Below are 17,562 nucleotides of genomic sequence, written 5' to 3'. Positions count from 1 at the left end.
ATGAGGTGTTCCATACTAGAACATCCGAGATGTCCTCATTCTTTAGGGAACGGGGGTTCCCCTCTCCCATCATAGATGAGGCCCTCACTCGTGCCTCCTCAGTACCCCGCAGCTCCGCCCATGCTCCCCCTCCCCCTAGTTGCAACAGAGACAGTCACCCTTGACCTTACCTTCCACCCCATCAGCCGTCGCGTACAACACATAATCCTCCAAAATTTCATCCAACTCCCACCACATTTTCCCATCTCCACCCTTCCGCCTTCCGCAGAGACAGTTCCCTCCGCAACTCCCTGGTTGACACATCCCTTCCCATCCAAACCACCCCCTCCCCAGGTACCTTCCCCTGCAACCGCAGAAGGTGCCACACCTGTCGCTATACCTCCTCCCTCGAAACTGTCCAGGGACCTCGACAGTCTTTCAGGTTAGGCAGAGGTTCACTTGCACCTCCTCCAACCTCACCTATTGTATTCGTTGTTCAAGAGGTGAACTCTTATACATCGGCGAGACCAAACGCAGACTTGGTAATCTGTTCGCGGAACACCTTCGCTCAGCCCTCGTGAACCAACCTGATCTCCCAGTTACTGGACACTTTAATTCTCCTTCCCATCCCTTTCTGTCCTTGGTCTCCTCCATTGTCAGAGTGAGGCTAAACACAAATTGGAGGAGCAGCGATATTTTGCTTGGGCAGCTTACGGCCCAGTGGCATGAATATTGATTTCTCTCACTTCAGGTAGCCCCGGCATTCCCTCTCTCTATAACCCTCCCACACCCAAGTCACACTCGCTTCTCATTTTCATCCTGCAAATAGCTAACAATGGCCGGATTCCTTTATCATTGTTACTTTTTTAGTTATGCGTCATCTGACACACGAGCGAACGAACTGTCTAGATCTCTCTTCCCTTAACCCTAACCAATCTGAAGAGGTGTCTTGACCCAAAACGTCTCCCCTTTCTTCTCTCCAGAGATGCTGCCTGCTGAGTCACTGCAGCTTTTTGTGTCTATATTCGGTTTAAAACGGCAAAATTCAAGATTCAAGCGAGTTTATTGTCATGTGTCCCAGATAGGACAATGAAATTTCTAATTTCCTGCATTTCCTTCTGACACTGTTCTCCTCCCAGGTCATAATGTCCCGCCTTATGGAACACACTCAGCTGTGACCTCAAAGCACCAGAGAGGTGTCATCAACGTGTGACAAAATGCACACATATTTCTCCAAATTCCCAGGCAGGGGATGAAATCCAACCTCAAGTGTTGTCTCCCAGACTAACATCCCTGCACTGAGGCCCCAAGTTATGACACTAAAAGTTATGGTAAGTTTTTGATTGTAAGGAAAAATTGTCACTAATGTATTGGATAGTGTTAGTGTACGGGTGATCGTTGGTCGGCGTGGACTCAGTGGGCTTGTTTCTGTGCTATATCTCTAAAGTCTAAAGAAGTTGAACAAGGATGAAGGAATACATAAGAGAACCAGAATCATTCAAATAAATTGAAATCCAAGTACTTAGTTTAGAGATACAGCCATTGAAACAGGCCCTTCTGCCCACCAAGTCTACACTGACCATCGATAACCCGTTCACATTAGTTCTAAGTGATCCCACTATTGCATCCGCTCCATGCACACTAGCGGCAATTTTAGAGGCCAATTAACCTACAAACCTGCATGTCTTTGGATTGTGGGAGGAAACCGGAGCAGCTGGAGGAAACAGGGAGAACGTGCAAACTTCACACACACAGCGCCCAAGGTCAGGATTGAACTCGGGTCTCTGGGTTCGATGCTGAGAGACAGCAGTTCTACCAGCTGTGCCACTTGGCTGCTATCTGCAGCAACAAGCAACCAAACCCTTCCTCACCCCCTCTATTATTCTATCTGTTATATAATGGCTGATGAATGAGACATTAGGATGAGAGATTCAGGGAGTCTCTGATGGAAGCCCTTGGAGCTGAAACATTCTTTCCATGGAAATTACCTGACGTGCTGGGCGTTTTCAGTATTTTCTAGTATTGTTTTGAAAATCATAGGTACGAGACATTTAAAAACAATTTATACGGGCAAGTGGGGGGAATTTTTAGACGTTAAGACTTCTGAGATACAGCACAGAAACAGGCCCTTCGGCGTAGTGAGTCCGCACTGACAGGTACATTAGCACTACCCAACACACACTAGGGACAATTTACAATTTTTTACTGAAGCCGATTAACTTACAAACCTGTACGTCTTTGGAGTGGGGAAGGAAACGCACACGGTCACAGGCAGAACGTACAAACTCTGTAAAGACAGCACCCATAGTCAGGATTGAACCAGGGTCTCTGGTGCTGTAAGGCAGCAGCTCTATTGCAGCGCCATTGTGCCACCCGTTTTATAACATCTCGCTTTCCCACAGCAGCATCGTGCAACGAGGAATGTCAAACAGTCTGTCGTCATCGGCAGATGCTTCAGGCAACGACTTGGAGAGGGTTAGGATTAACAGCAGGACTTGCGGTAAACAATCCCTCTTGCAGCAATGTCGTTCTAAACAGCGTACTAAATGCACACAAGGAAAGTTCAGAGTCTATTTAAAAAAAAGCTTGACAAGCTAAAGAAACTGAATCGCAATATCATGCAATAAATGCAACTGCTCCCACTGCTAAAGCTTTAACTCTTTGCCACCTCACACCAAATGAAGTCAAATGCTGTAATCCCCACAAAAACATACAAAGTGCTTGCTGGTGGTACTCAGTGGGTCAGGAAGCATTTGCAGAGGAAATGGATAGGCGATGTTTCGTGTTGGGAACCCATCTTCAGGCCGATTGGAGGGGGGGGGGGGGGGGGGGGGGGAGAAAGCAGGAAAAGGGAGGGTGGGGGGGGATGAGGTAGGACAAAGCCTGGCAAGTGATAGGTGGATAGGGAAAAGGGGGGGGGGCTGTTGATTGACATAGGGATGGAGTGAGTGACAAAAGCTACAGATGGGCGGAGTAGGTGGCAAAGACTGTCCACCTATCACTCACCAGGTCTCCAATCAATCTAGTTTTGTTTTTACACAAATTAATACACCAATGCATTTTCCTTGCTGGAAGGTACTTTGGGTCAATGTGTCGTGAAAACTGCTACGTAAATGCATGTTGACCTTTCTTTAACAAGTCGGATCAATCTGAAGAAGGGCCCCAACCTGAAACGTCACCTATCCATGGACTCCATTGATGCTGCCTGAACCGCTGAATTACTCCAGCACTTTGTAAACCAGCATCTGCAGTTCCTTGTTTTTACATTCTAAAAAAAAATCTTTGCTTCTGGAGAAAGATATGTAGTAATCGAGCCATACAGTGTAGAAACAGGCATTGCGGCCCAACATGCCCACATTGACCAACATGTCCCATTTACACTAGTCCCACCTGCATGCGTTTAGCCCATACACCTTTAAACCTGTCCTCTCCACATACTTGTCTAAATGTTTCATAAGCATTGCGATAGTATCTGCCTCAACTACCTCCTCCGGCAGCTCGTTATGAAATTTTATTTCACCGAAGTGATACGTTAACATGTACAGACATGGAAAATAAACTGATGCAATTTATAATCTTTCTCAATGTTAATGACAACAGAAGAAGCCGTGACCTTCAAAGCTCAATCAGAATAGAGTCGTTCTCGCGACAAAGGGAAATGTGAAGCAGCTGGGTGAAGGAACTGCATTACTGGGTGTGGTGCCAGAGAACAGCAAGGAGGCAGGCAACTCTACACCAGCTAAAAAAATCCTGCGCACAATACGAATTACTGCCACCTAGATTGTCAAGTTCCTACCAAAACGCTGACATACAATGAGAACGACATACTAACACACGAGCACCAAACACCACAAACTAACCCCCTTATTCATAAATCACCGCTACCATTTTGATCATAGTTCAGTTCTTTCTTCCTCCAGAAGGATATCTACATTCCATCCAAGCTCACTTTATTTAGTTTAGTTTAGAAATACAACACCGAAATAGGCCCACCAAATCCATGCCTACCAGCGATCCCTGCACACTAACACTATCCTACACACACTAGGGACAATTTAACCGAAGCCAATTAGCCTACAAACCTGTGCGGCTTTGGAGTGTGGGAGGAAACTGGAGCGCCTGGGGAAAATCCATGCAGCTCACGGGGAGAACGCACAAACTCTGTAAACAGACAGCACCCGCAGTCAGAATCGAACCCGAGTCTCTGGCACTGTAAGGCAGGGACTCTATCACTGGGCCACCTACACATGCACTCTTTTCATATCCGCTCAAGTCATTGACTCCCATTGGCCTTACATTATCAGCTTTGGCACAGGCCACATTCTTTGCTCGGCCCAGTTTCACCCAGACGTTCTGCATTAGGAGACAATGATTCGAAGTTGCAACATCAGTTGCAGTCACCGAATACTCGATTCAGACGATGCAATGCGTTTCCACATGATGCGCACATTACCAGGCATGCAAGTTTGCAAAAGCAAACGCACAAGGCAGGGAGTGAGAAAGGGACAGAGGTGGATTCAAACAAATTCCAGGCAAAAGCAAGAAGTCAACTCCATTACCTGTCTATAATTCAGAAGGGAAGGCATACTGAATTGAATTCAAACCTAGGTAAGGAATGAGAAACTGAATGTCAAGTCATTCTCGTAGAGAGACTACTTACCGGCATCTGCAGTACAGGCCCCATCGCATGTGTTATTTTGATGCTTGCACAAGTGCCAGAAAATATCAGTAAACAACCTCACAGGCGAGGCTCATATTGGACATGGCTGGGACCTGGTAACAAGGTTTGCTGCCAAGAATAAATTACATCGCTGCACACCACAGACTCATCCCAAGTCAGCTGTTTCACTTGCGAGCGAGCGGCAGAAGTTCAAAACTACATTGGAATTTGTTTTCCTTGCACCACCCAGCGCTGTAATACGCTGTGATACTCGAGGGCATAAACAAGCAAATGGCTATAATGACTGGGCTATTTATGACTAAATGTTTAATCATCCGTCTCCTGTGTTCAGGGCTGCAGCCATAAACATTTGTTGTTTAGTCAAACTCTCAAACATCAACCAGCTTTCTGTCCTGTCCTAGATTCCTGCACTGAAACCATTGCCTGCATTGGACTTGCAACACAGAACGGTGTTGCACAGGACAAGCCAGTTCAGAACAAAAGGAGGAGCCGGTGTGCTTTGTAACTTTGTCAGTGCCGTAGGTGGCCGCTATTGGATACACAAGCATCGAATCTCACTGTGCCTAGTCATATGTGACAATAAAATATTCCATTCCAATCCATAACTATTGTATCTTCTTCTTTGGAATCCCTGTGGATTCGGAGGTGGCATTAGACACCAACATGGGTCAGGTGGTGGGTGATATGGCCAGTGAGTGTGACTGGGCAGCACAGTGGCGCAACAGTAGAGTTGCAACACCAGCAGGGTTCGATCCCGTCTATGGGCGCTGTCTGTAAGGAGTTTGGATGTTCTTCCTGTGACCGCGAGCTTTCTCCAGGTGCTCCGGTTTCCTCCCACACCCCAAAGACGTACAGGCTTGTAAGTTATTTGGCCTCAGTAAATTGTACATTGCACCTAGTGTGGAGGATAGTGCTCGTGTATGGGGTGATCGCTGGTCGAAGCAGACAAAGGGTCTGTTTCCACTCTGTATCTCCAATGTCAAAGGTCCATAATAAGAGGGAGTAGACAGTACCTACAGCCAACACCCATCAGCAATATTAAGTGCAAAATCCTCAATATCCATTTGCAATTAAATAGCACATTTAATACAGTGAAAAAGGCTAAATCGACTCACAGGAATATGAGCAAACAAATATGTGACACCAAGCCAAATAAAATCTATCAGGTAGATGCACTACAGATTAGCCAGAGAGCTTAATTACATGTCAACAGGTTCTGTAAAATGTTCTGGACACCACACCTTAGGAAAGATATTTGGGCGGATTTATGATTTAGCCGACTATTGTATATTCTGGCAGATTTATGTTGTGTTGGTTTAGCCGACCAGTACAAGGACTCCCAGTTACAAGGGGAACCTGCAAAAACATAGATAATATTTGCTGGAATTTCAAAGATCAAGAGACGAGTTGATTAGAGGGTGACAGAGATGAACTGTTTCCACCGAAGACTTTGGAACTAGGGAGGTAGGGTCCAAAGACTGGAATTTCACCTTTCTGGAATTAAACTTCGGGAATTGTTCTGGATTTACCGAATAAAGGCCTGGATAGACTTACCGAATGGTGAAGGCCTGGATAGAGTGGATGTGGAGAGGATGCTTCCACTAGTGGGAGAGTCTAGGACCAGAGGGCACAGCCTCAGAATAAAAGTATGTACATTTACTAAGGAGATGAGGAGGACTGTCTTTAGTCAGGGGGTGGTGAGTCTGCGGAGGCCATGTCATAAGGTATTTTTAAAGTGGAGATTGGCTGATTTTTGAGTGGTATGTCAAAGGTTACGGGGAGAAGGACGGGGAATGGGGTTGAATGGAGAAGGTAGATCACAGCCATGACAGAATGGCAGAGTAAACCATGGGTCGAATGTCCCAATTCTGCTACAATGACATGAACTAACGAAAAACTGTGAAAGGTACTCGAGAAATACAAGTATCTTTTAGACGTTAGAGCCACAATCTATAAATGTGGGGGGAAACCGGAGCACCTCGAGAAAACCCACGTGATCACAGGGAGAAGGTGCAAACTCCATACAGACAGCACCTGTAGTAAGGATTGAACCCAGTATCAATGGCAACTCTACTACTGCGCCAATCTGCCACCCTTAATAGGAAACTTGTAGGAGAGCAAATATAGATCAAAATACAGAAGGAGCATCTCCTCAACATAAAATACTCCTTTAGTGTAGTTCCTGGCAAGAATTCATCTAGCATTTCCACCTGTCCAACATCAATTTAAAAGTGGATGTTCTCCACTTACTGAGAGCTCTCATCAGTTTCTGATGAAACAAAGCAGGAAATTTGGAGTGGTCACGTTACCTTCATAGGTTCATGACGGCTCTGTTCAGCAACTCTGAACACATTCGGGGAATAAAATCAATGCATTTCTTGTCTACTAAATTTTGCTTTCTGTTTCCTATTTTTGAAAGAACTTTCATTTCATTTTAGGACACAAAGAGCCAGAGTAACTCAGTGGGTCAGGCAGCATCTCTGGAGGACACGGATAGATGATGTTTTGTCATTATCACAACACATCATGTGCGGCAGAGTGGTGCAGCGGTAGAGCTGCTGCCTCACAGCACCAGTGATCCGGGTTCCATCCTGCCTACGGATACCGATGTCTCGGTTCGGGACTCTTCGTCAGAGTGGACCTGAACCAAAACGTCATCTATCCATGTTCTCCAGAGATGCTGCCTGACACACTGCGTAACTCCAGCACTTTGTGTCCTTTTATGTAAACGAGTATCTGCAGTTCCTTGTTTCTTCTTTTCATTTTTGTTTGTTCAAATGGTTGGGGTGTAGTTGCAGGCTTGGCCAGCAGGTGCTTCCGTCGGTTGCTTCTTTAAATTCGTCAAATCCATTCCTTCAATTTGCCCAACGTACGAAAGGGTGCAATTCATACAATTTCTGTTTCCCTTTCGCAATGAGCATTGTCAAATTTTACTTAAAACAGCAGAGATGTGCCAAAAGATAGCAAGGGATTGGTTAATTTAATGGGAACTTGAACACTCGACACTCAATGGAGACACAAGGAACTGCAGATGCCGGAATCTTGAGCAAACCACAAAGTGCTGGAGGAAGTGGTCAGGCAGCATCTGTGGAAGGAACGGTCTGTCGGCGAATCAAGTCAGGACCCTTCACCAGACTGATGAGTCTAGCACTCTGATGAAGGGTCCCAACAAAATATGTTACTTGTCCGTTCCCTCTACAGGTGCAGCCTGACCCGCTGAGCTCCCTCAACGCTGTGTTTTACCGTACTCTGGAATTTCTGCCAAAAATAGTTAGAGTTCTCTGATCAGGTGACAGCTCCAAACTCGATAAACTGGATCACCAATTAGTCATGCAAAATGTTAATCTAGCCAAACCATATCCGGGAATGCATCAAACTTTGTCATCGAGGCTGGGGAAAAAATACTATTTGTATGGGTCCCAACCCAAAACATCACCTATGCATGTTCTCCAGGTATGTCACCAGACCCGCTGAGTTCCTCCAGCACTTTGTGTTTCTTTTTGGTAAGCCAGCACTATGGTACTAGGAATTGCAGATGCTGGAATCTTAAGCAAAACACAAGGTGCTGGAGGAACTCAGCAGGTCAGGCAGCGTCTGTGGAGGGAACGGAGAGATATTGTTATGGGCCGGGACTCATCTACCTGCACACGTTACATATCTCTCCGTTTCCCGCATATCCATGTGCCTAACAAAAAGCTTCTTAAACACCACCATCATATCTACCTCCACCATCATCCCTGGCAGTGCCTTCCAGATATCCACCACCTTGTGCAAAAACCATGGCCCATAACTTTAAACTTTGACCCTCTCACCTTTAAGCTATGCCATCCAGTCTTTGACATTTCCACCCTGGAAAAAAAAGTTCAGACTGTCTATCCTATCTCTGCCTCTCGTAATTTTATATATTCCTATCAGGGCTCCTCCCTCAACCAGACGTGGAGAGGATGTTTCCACCAGTGGGAGAGTCTATTCTAGGCTGAGCCTCAGAACAAAAGGACGTACCTTTAGAAAGATGAGGTATTTCTTTAGTCAGAGGGTGGAGAATCTGTGGAATTCATTGCCACAGACGGCGGTGGAGGTCAAGTCATTGGGTATTTTTAAGGTGGTGATTGACAGATGCTTTATTGCAAAGGGTGTCAAGGTTTATGGGTAGAAGGCAGGAGAATGGGGTTGAGAGGGAAAGATAGACCACCTATGATTGAATGGCGGAGTAGACTCGATTGGCCCAATGGACTACTTCTGCTCCTATGACTTATAAACATCTGACGATCCGGATCAAACAATCTAATTTTGTCTAACTTCTCTCTCTACCACCTATTGTATCTTTTTACCTTGGTTGGGCCAATGTTCTCGGCACAAAGCAAAGAAAATATATGTAACATATTTAAATCCTGTTAAACTGTTATTATTTTGCACAGAATTATTCTCAAACTTCCTCAAACAGAATTTCTATTTGAAGCATTAATGACGTGAATTATTACCACAGCAAAAAATAAAAAACTGGTGCCATTCAGGCAGTAAAACAGCTTCCACATGAAACTCAGTTGTACAAGAGAGACAGGAAGTTGCAGCAAAATAATTCTCAATGAGAATAATATTTCTTGTCAGGCTTTTTGCAGTCTGCTATGATTATCTAGAGGGGGACATCAAATGCCAATAGCAAAAAAATAGCATAGCTTCAAATAAATCCGGTAGGCGGCGCGACTCTCGGCAGCAGCGGCCTCTGCAGCCCGTCCGCGTTTTTATTATTTTTTGTCTATGTTTCTATGTAGTTTTTGTTATTTTTTGTTGGGGTGTGTGTGTGGGGGGGTGGGGTGGGAAGGGGGGGGGGGTAACTTTTAAATCTCTCCCTGCACGGGAGACCCAACCTTTTCTTGTCGGGTCTCCGTTGTCGTTGGGGCTGCAACGAGGAGCGGCCTCCAACAGGAGAAGACCGGGGACTCTGGTGCCGACGACTCACCTCACCGTCGCGGAGCTGGCCGAGTCCGGAGCGGGTGGAGCGGTGGTGGAGCGCTGCTGCTGCTGCGGCCCGACCTCCGGAGATTCGGAGGCTGCAACTGCGGGTCTGGCGGACGGCGGCACCGGGAGCCCGCGGGTCCCTGGAGGGAGACCGCTTTTCAGGGCTCTCGCAACGCGACTTCTCCCGCCCGAGTTGCGGGGTTGAAGAGCTCCTGGAGCGGGGCATTACAGCACCGCCCCGCGCGGCTTGGAATGGCCGTGGGACTCTGCGAGCGCACGCCGGGGGCTCTAACACCAAGACCCGGTGTGCGACCTTGCACCACCCAGCGTGACTTTAATGGCCGCGGGACAATCGCCATCGCCAGCCGGGGGCTTTGACTTTGACTCGGACATCGGGGGGGGGGGGAGAGTGCAGTGGAGAGATAAGTTTTTTTGGCCTTCCATCACAGCGATGTGATGGATGTTTATGTAAATTATGTTGTGTCTTGGGTCTATTTGTTTGTAATGTATGGCTGCAGAAATGGCATTTCATTTGGACCCCTTGAGGTCCAAATGACAATTAAATTGAATCTTGAATCTTGAAATTGCTAATTTTGAGGCCAATTATATCAAATATCTGTACAAATGAAAACTAGAAAGAGTTGGAGATCACCATGTTCTCTCACTAAAGCTGCTTTCAGAGTGGTGTGACTTTCAGAACATTCTCATTCCTAGGAGGCACAAGGAACTGCAGATGCTGATTTACAAAAATATATATACAAAGTACTGGAGTAACTCAGTGGGTCAGGCAGCATGTCTGTAAAATACGGATCAGCTACCTTTTAGGTTGGGACCCTTCTTCAGCCTGAAGGAAGGTCCCAATCTGAAATGTCGCCTATCCATGTAACGACAAGGTTCAAGAACAGCTCCTTCTTTAACAATCATCAGGCTATTCAACATTACAAACTCTAACTAAACCACAGACTGGCTGGTTTGTATTAGGAACTTTGGAATTTGATTGTTTTTAAGACTATATTGGGTTTTGCATTTATTGAATTTTTTATGTTATTATATTATCTTGGTGCATAGGGGGATGAGGGGGAATCTTATAGAGGTGTACAAATTCATATGAGCAATAGATCGGGTAAATGCATTTTGTATTTTGCCCAGAGTTGGGGAATCAAGAACCAGAGGACATGGGGGGGGAGATTTAATAGGAACCTGAGGGTTTTTTTTACACAAAGGTTGGTCGGTGTACGGAACGAGCTGCCTGAGGAGTAGTTGAGGTAGGTACTATAGTAACTTTTAAGAAATATTTAGACAGGTACATGGATAGGGTGGGTTTAGAGGGATATGGGCCAAACGTAGGTGGGTGGGAATAGTGTAGATGGGATATGTTGGGCGGCGTGAGAAAATGCTTTATACTTTAAACTTTAGAGATACAACGTGGAAACAAGTCCTTTGGCCCACCAAGCACCAGCACTAGCCTACACACTAGGGATAATTTACAATTTACAAAAGCCAATTAACCTTCGTCTTTAGAGTGTGGGACGAAACTGGAGCACCCGGAGAAAACCCATAAGGTCACATGGAGAACATACAAACTGTGTGTAGACAGCACCCGTAGTCAGGATTGAACCTGGGTCTCTGGATCTGTAAGAGACTCTGATCTTACATCTGGAGCTGTACGCCAGCAGCTCTACCGCTGCACCATTGTGCTGCCCCATGCTCTTTCAAGATCTAGCACAATGGGCCAAATATCCTTCTCATAACTTTAGTCACATGTCATGGAGAAGGTTCAATTAAGTTGGAAGAGGATGGGGAGGAACAAGCTGCATCTGAGATTTCAACTTATCACCAAAGAGGAACGTTTATGGTTGCAGAGGAACAATGCTAGAACTTACGGACGGCACAGTGGAGCAGCGGCAGAGTTGCTGTCTTACAGCACCAGAATCCCATGTTCAATCCCGACTCAACCTGTACGAAGATTGTATGTTCTCCCTGTGACTGCGTGGGTTTTCTCTGGGTGCTCTGGTTTCCTCCCACACTCCAAAGACGTGCAGATTTGGAGGTTAATTGTTCTCTGTAATTTGTAAATTGTCCCGAGTGTGTAAGATAGTGTTAACGGGGTGATCACTGGTCGGCACAGACTCGGTGGATCAAAGGGCCTGTTTCCACGCTGTATCTCTAATGACCTGACTACAATGTCTATCAGCCCATTCAATGTCGAAGAGAGCACAAGAGCAACAAAATGGACAAGTGCAGATGGCGAGGTAGAAGACACCAGGATTGTGCAGTTTTGGTCCCCTAATTTAAGGAAGGACATTCTTGCTATTGAGGGAGTGCAGCGTAGGTTCACCAGGTTAATTCCCGGGATGGCAGGACTGTCATGTGCTGAAAGAATGGAGCAGCTGGGCTTGTACACTCTGGAGTTGAGAAGGATGAGACATATAAGTTTATTAAGGGTTTGGACACACTAGAGGCAGGAAACATGTTCCCGATGTTGGGGGAGTCCAGAACCAGGGGCCACAGTTTAAGAATAAGGGGTAAGCCATTTAGAACGGAGATGAGGAAACATTTCTTCACACAGAGTTGTGAGTCTGTGGAATTCTCTGCCTCAGAGGGCGGTGGAGGTCAGTTCTCTGGATATTTTCAAGAGAGTTAGATAGGGCTCTTAAAGATAGCGGAGTCAGGGGATATGGGGAGAAGGCAGGAACGGGGTACTGATTAGGGATGATCAGCCATGATCACATTGAATGGCGGTGCTGGCTCGAAGGGCCGAATGGCCTACTCCTGCACCTATTGTCTATTGACATGCAGTTGGTGGAAACACGTATTCACGGTGACAAAAAGGTAGAGGCCGAGAGAAGAGGGAGCTTGGTCATGTTGGGAAGAAGAAAAGTAACAGGTCATGGCTTGCAGATCAATGGAAAATTACCAGAATTTTACTTTTAAAAGATGCTAGAAGCATGTGACTCTGGTACTTGCATTGACAGAATAGGCAGACACAAAATGCTGGAGTAACTCAGCGGATAAGCAACATCTCTGGAGAGAAGGAATGGGTGACGTTTCGGGTCAAGAGATGAACAAGAGCGGGACTGTGGTAGAGCTGCTATCTCACAGCGCCAGAGACCCGGGTTCGATCCTGACCTCAGGTGCTGTCTGTGTGGAGTTTGCACGTTTTTCTTGTGACCGTGTGAGTTTATTTTTTGGTTGCTCTGGTTTCCTCCCACATCCCAAAGACCTACGGGTTTGTAAGTTAAATTGTCTTCTGTAAATTTCCCTTCGTGTGCAGGGTGTGAAAGTGGGATACCATGGAACTAGTGTCAATGGCTGATCAATGGTTGACATGGACTTCGTGGGCTGAAGGGCCTGTTTCCACACTGTATCTCTAAACTAAACTAAAAATGTGCCTGAACAGGGAACAAGAGGTAACTGTGAAGCTGACAGTCCAAGAATTATGTGTAAACTGTACGTCAACTGGCTCCAAAATACCTTTGTAAAGCAAGTTATTTGCATCACATACTTAGTGGGTATTCAATATCAACAAACATAAGCATAACAGTTAATTAAAAAGAAAACAAACACTAACTGTAAAGATCAATACGAAGCTGGTGGTTTATCCATAACATCAATACCAAGCAGAATTTTTCCAGGCAGCTGAAGATTATACACAACTTTATTCCTACATTCCCCAAAGAACATAGGTGTCTACCAATCTCAGGGACTAGTATTTTGGGCAATGCAGGGCAGCACGGCGGTGCAGCTGTAGAATTGCTGCATTACAGCGCCAGAGACCCGGGTTCGATCCTGACTACTGTACGGAGTTTGTACCTTCTCCCCGTGACAGAGTGGTTTTTCTCCGGGTGTTCCGTTTTCTTCCCACACACCAAAGACTTACAGGTTTGTAGGTTAATTGGCTTTTGTAAATTGTCTCTAGTCTGTAGGATAGAACGAGTGTACGGGTGATTGGTGGTCGGTGGGCCGAAGGACCTGTTTCCAGGCTGATTCTCTAAACTAAACTCCCTCTTAACCTCGACCCCTCTCCAGTCGTCTTTCTTCCCTGACCTCTCTCCACAGAGGCAAGAGTAAGGACAGCACCCTCACGCATGCAGTTCCGCAGTCATGCAGCTCCGCAGTCATGCAGTGGCAAGTTTTTTTTGTAATTTCTCCAGTCTCAGCCAAAGATTTTCCCAGTGGTTTTAAGGGTCATCCCAAGCCAAGGTGCTCTCGAGCTCCAGTTCCTAATATGTACTGGTAGACTGACGGCAAATGAGGAAGCCAGAAACTCTGTTACTGCACAACTGACGTCATTGAACCTCACAAAATTGTTGGGAAAGTATAGAAATGTACTGCCCACCCCCTCCCCTTTCTGCCCAAAAACACCCTTTCTCCTCTCCCTTCCCACGCTCTATTGGGACTTCTTCGTCCCATTTACCCCTGGCAGCTTTAATAGCACATAACAATGTTACTTCACTTATTTATAAACCAAACACAGTCAGCCATGAGAAAAAATATGTACAAAACCAGAATCACCAAATTCTCCCCCTGGCGAGGCGAAATTTACCCCAGGTTGGGAACCCTTGCTCTACCCCATCTACCTACAATCCTCTGGTTTCACACTTCACACTCCTTTTGTCTCACACCTTTGGGTTTTATTATTTCTGGCTTTGTACAACTGCCTGCCTATGTTCACCTATTACCTGCCACTTTGTCAGGTCCCCCTTTGCTTCCAGCTTCCCCCCCCCCCCCCCCCTCCTCACCACTATCAGTCTGAAGAAGGGTCCCGACCTGAAATGTCACCTGTCCATGTTCTTTGGAGGGGCGGCATGGTTGTGCAGCGGTAGAGTGGCTGCCTTCGAGCTGCAGAGACCAGGGGTTTGTTCCCGATATTTGGGTGGAAGATTTCAACCTTCACGTGGTTGAAATCGGTCATGCAATCAACCTGGTGTGCACAATCAAATAAGAACAAATAGAACAAGTTGTCCTCCAACTTTAGGCTGTGCACGCCATACGCAAGAAGAAGAGGAAGAATTTCCTGATTACGGGTGATGTCAGCCATGGAATTTGCACATTCTCCCCTTGACCACGTGGGCTCTCCTGTTTCCACCCACTCTCCAAAAGCAAACCGGCTTGTAGATTAATAGTCCCTAGTGTGTGTAGGATACTGCTAGTATACGAGGTGATCGCTGGTCAACGTGGATTTAGTGGACCGAGAGGCCGGCTTCTGCGCTATATCTCGAAACTAAACTAGACTAAACTCCAGGGATGCTGCCTTCCTTGTTGAGTTACTCCAGCATTTTTGTAAACCAGCACCTGCAGTTCTATAGAAATACAAGTGCGTTTGCTTTTCAAAAAATGAAAGAGTAACGCAACTGGATCTCTGCCAAGTTGCACAACTGGAATGCAGAGAGCATTTGATGCTCCCATTTATGATCATTGTTCAGTGACATCAGAGGGCCTGACATGGGGACATGACACACACACAGATATTTTGCTCTGGCTGCAGGAACTATCTTAAAAACAGAGTTGGATCATGAACAACAGAACAAAATACTGCAGACAGATAGATAGATTGAAAGATAGAGTCCACGCCGACCAACGATCACTGTCTATCTGACACACATGGGAGCAATTTACAGAAGCCAATTAACCTACAAACCTGCTCGTCTTTGGGACATGGGAGGAAGCCGGAGAAAACCCACGCGATCACAGGGAGAACGTACAAACTCTGTACAGACAGCACCCAAAGTCAGGATCAAACCTGGGTCTCTGGCGCTGTTAGGCAGCTACTCTACCACTGCGCCACCATACCTACTTACATCAGACCTGTAAACACACAGCTCATAAATAACATAATAAACAAAAACAATTCAATAAATTAAAAACCCCAATATTAATGCAAAACCCCCCCAAAGTATTTAGTGCAACCAAGACAATTCATAGTTTAGTTGATGTTTGTCGTGTTCCAAGCCTGATGGTTGTCGGGAAGAAATCTATGATGGTAGCAGGACAGATAAACAAGGTGGTTTAAGATGCCGTGTGAGATACGCGGGCAGGAATGCTGTGCCAGAACCTGTGTAAAATACTGGTTCGACCACAGGTTGAGTACAATGCACCAACCATTCTGGACAATTCACTACAGAATAGATGCGATAAAATTAAGGAGGATGCAGAAAATCTTTTACAAGAATGTTGCTCGGATGGAGAATTCTACGGGCAGTCTCTGGGTGAAAATATAGAACATTACAAAACTCAAACAGGATTTTCAGCCCACAATGTCTGTGCAGAATATGATGTCGTATTAAACTAATCTCTGCCTGCATGTGATCCACATCACTCCATTCCCCTTGTATCCGTGTGCCTATCTAAACCGTTCTCAAATGCCACTATCATATGAAGGACTTTCATGTGAAGAAAGACTGGACAGACTCGGCTTGTACTCGCTAGAATTTAGAAGATTGAGGGGGGATCTTATAGAAACTTACAAAATTCTTAAGGGGTTGGACAGGCTAGATGCAGGAAGATTGTTCCCGATGTTGGGGAAGTCTAGAACAAGGGGTCACAGTTTAAGGATAAGGGGGAAATCTTTTAGGACCGAGATGAGAAAAACATTTTTCACACAGAGAGTGGTGAATCTCTGTAATTCTCTCCCACAGAAGGTAGTTGAGGCCAGTTCATTGGCTATATTTAAGAGGGAGTTAGATGTGGCCCTTGTGGCTAAAGGGATCAGAGGGTATGGAGAGAAGGCAGGTACAGGATACTGAGTTGGATGATCAGCCATAATCATATTGAATGGCGGTGCAGGCTCGAAGGGCCGAATGGCCTACTGCTGCACCTATTTTCTATGTTTCTATCTTATCTGCCTCCACTGCCATCCCCGGCAGCATGTGCCAGGCGCCCACTATGCTACGCAAGGACTTGCACTTATATCTCCTTTAAATTCTGCACCTCCCACCTTGAAGCTGTGCCTGCTATAGTCTTTGACATTTTTACCTGGGAAAGCAGTGATAGAGGGTCTCACAGAGAGAGAGGAATCACTGAGGAAAGATAAGTCTTTGGTTATGTTGGCTGTCTTTCCAAGGCAGCGTGAAGTGTAGATGGAGTCAATGTCAAGAAAAGATGAATGTAATGGCTAAAGGACCACTACTAGAATAAGAAGAATGCCAAACAGTACTAAATGGGAGGAATGACTGGTGCCACTGGGCTGACTGAGATGACACAGATGTGATTGAGTGATGCATTGGAGTTACTTTGAAGGGATAATAATGGTTTGAAGTTGTATATTAAGGAACTGCAGAGCAGAGATAGACACAAAGTGCTGGAGTAACACTTGGTGCTGGCAGCATCTCTGGAGAAAAAGAATGTGTGAAGTTTTTGGGTTGAGACCCTTCTTCAGACTGAAAGTAGAGGGGAAGGGAAATGGAGGTAGGAAAAGGCCAGGACAAAGCAGGGCTGGCAACAGATGACCAAGGAAGAGTGGAGCCCATGATGGCCCATTGTTGGCTGGGGAAGAGCTTTGAGGTTTACTAGCTACAGGAGTGTAGGGGATCTAATCTGTATACATTTCGCCTTTAAGAAAGCTGCAGCTCCTTGTTTGGAGAAGTCTTTGGGGCAAGGTTACTGAGGAACAGTGTGGAGTTTTATGAACATAACAAGCACTTGTTTATTGCAGAGCCACTTGGCAGAATGTCAGCAAATTGCACTGTTCAGTACGGCCAAGTCATAAACAAGACAACAAAAGATCAGCTTTCCAATATTACCGAACACAATCTCATGCAATGATACAAGCTTAGAACAGCAGGCAAAATGAGTCCCGTAGTCATGGAATAAGTCAGAAGGTCATAAGCGATAGGAGTAGAATTAGGACATTCGGCCCATCAAGTCTACTCCACCATTCAATCATGGCTGATCTATCTCTCCCTTTTAACCCCATTCTCCTGCCTTCTCTCCATAACCCCTGA

At 45.8% G+C, this 17,562-nt stretch overlaps 1 protein-coding gene across 1 annotated transcript in view; it reads right to left on the bottom strand.

The window, feature by feature from the left end:
* Positions 1 to 17,562, bottom strand: part of wbp1la (WW domain binding protein 1-like a) — a 64,245-nt gene that overhangs the window by 19,318 nt on the left and 27,365 nt on the right. The gene's annotated exons all lie outside the window — the stretch shown is intronic.

Source organism: Leucoraja erinacea, chromosome 15 (assembly GCF_028641065.1).
Source record: "Leucoraja erinacea ecotype New England chromosome 15, Leri_hhj_1, whole genome shotgun sequence".
Taxonomy (NCBI): domain Eukaryota; kingdom Metazoa; phylum Chordata; class Chondrichthyes; order Rajiformes; family Rajidae; genus Leucoraja; species Leucoraja erinaceus.
This window is presented reverse-complemented; position numbering and strand designations above follow the sequence as displayed.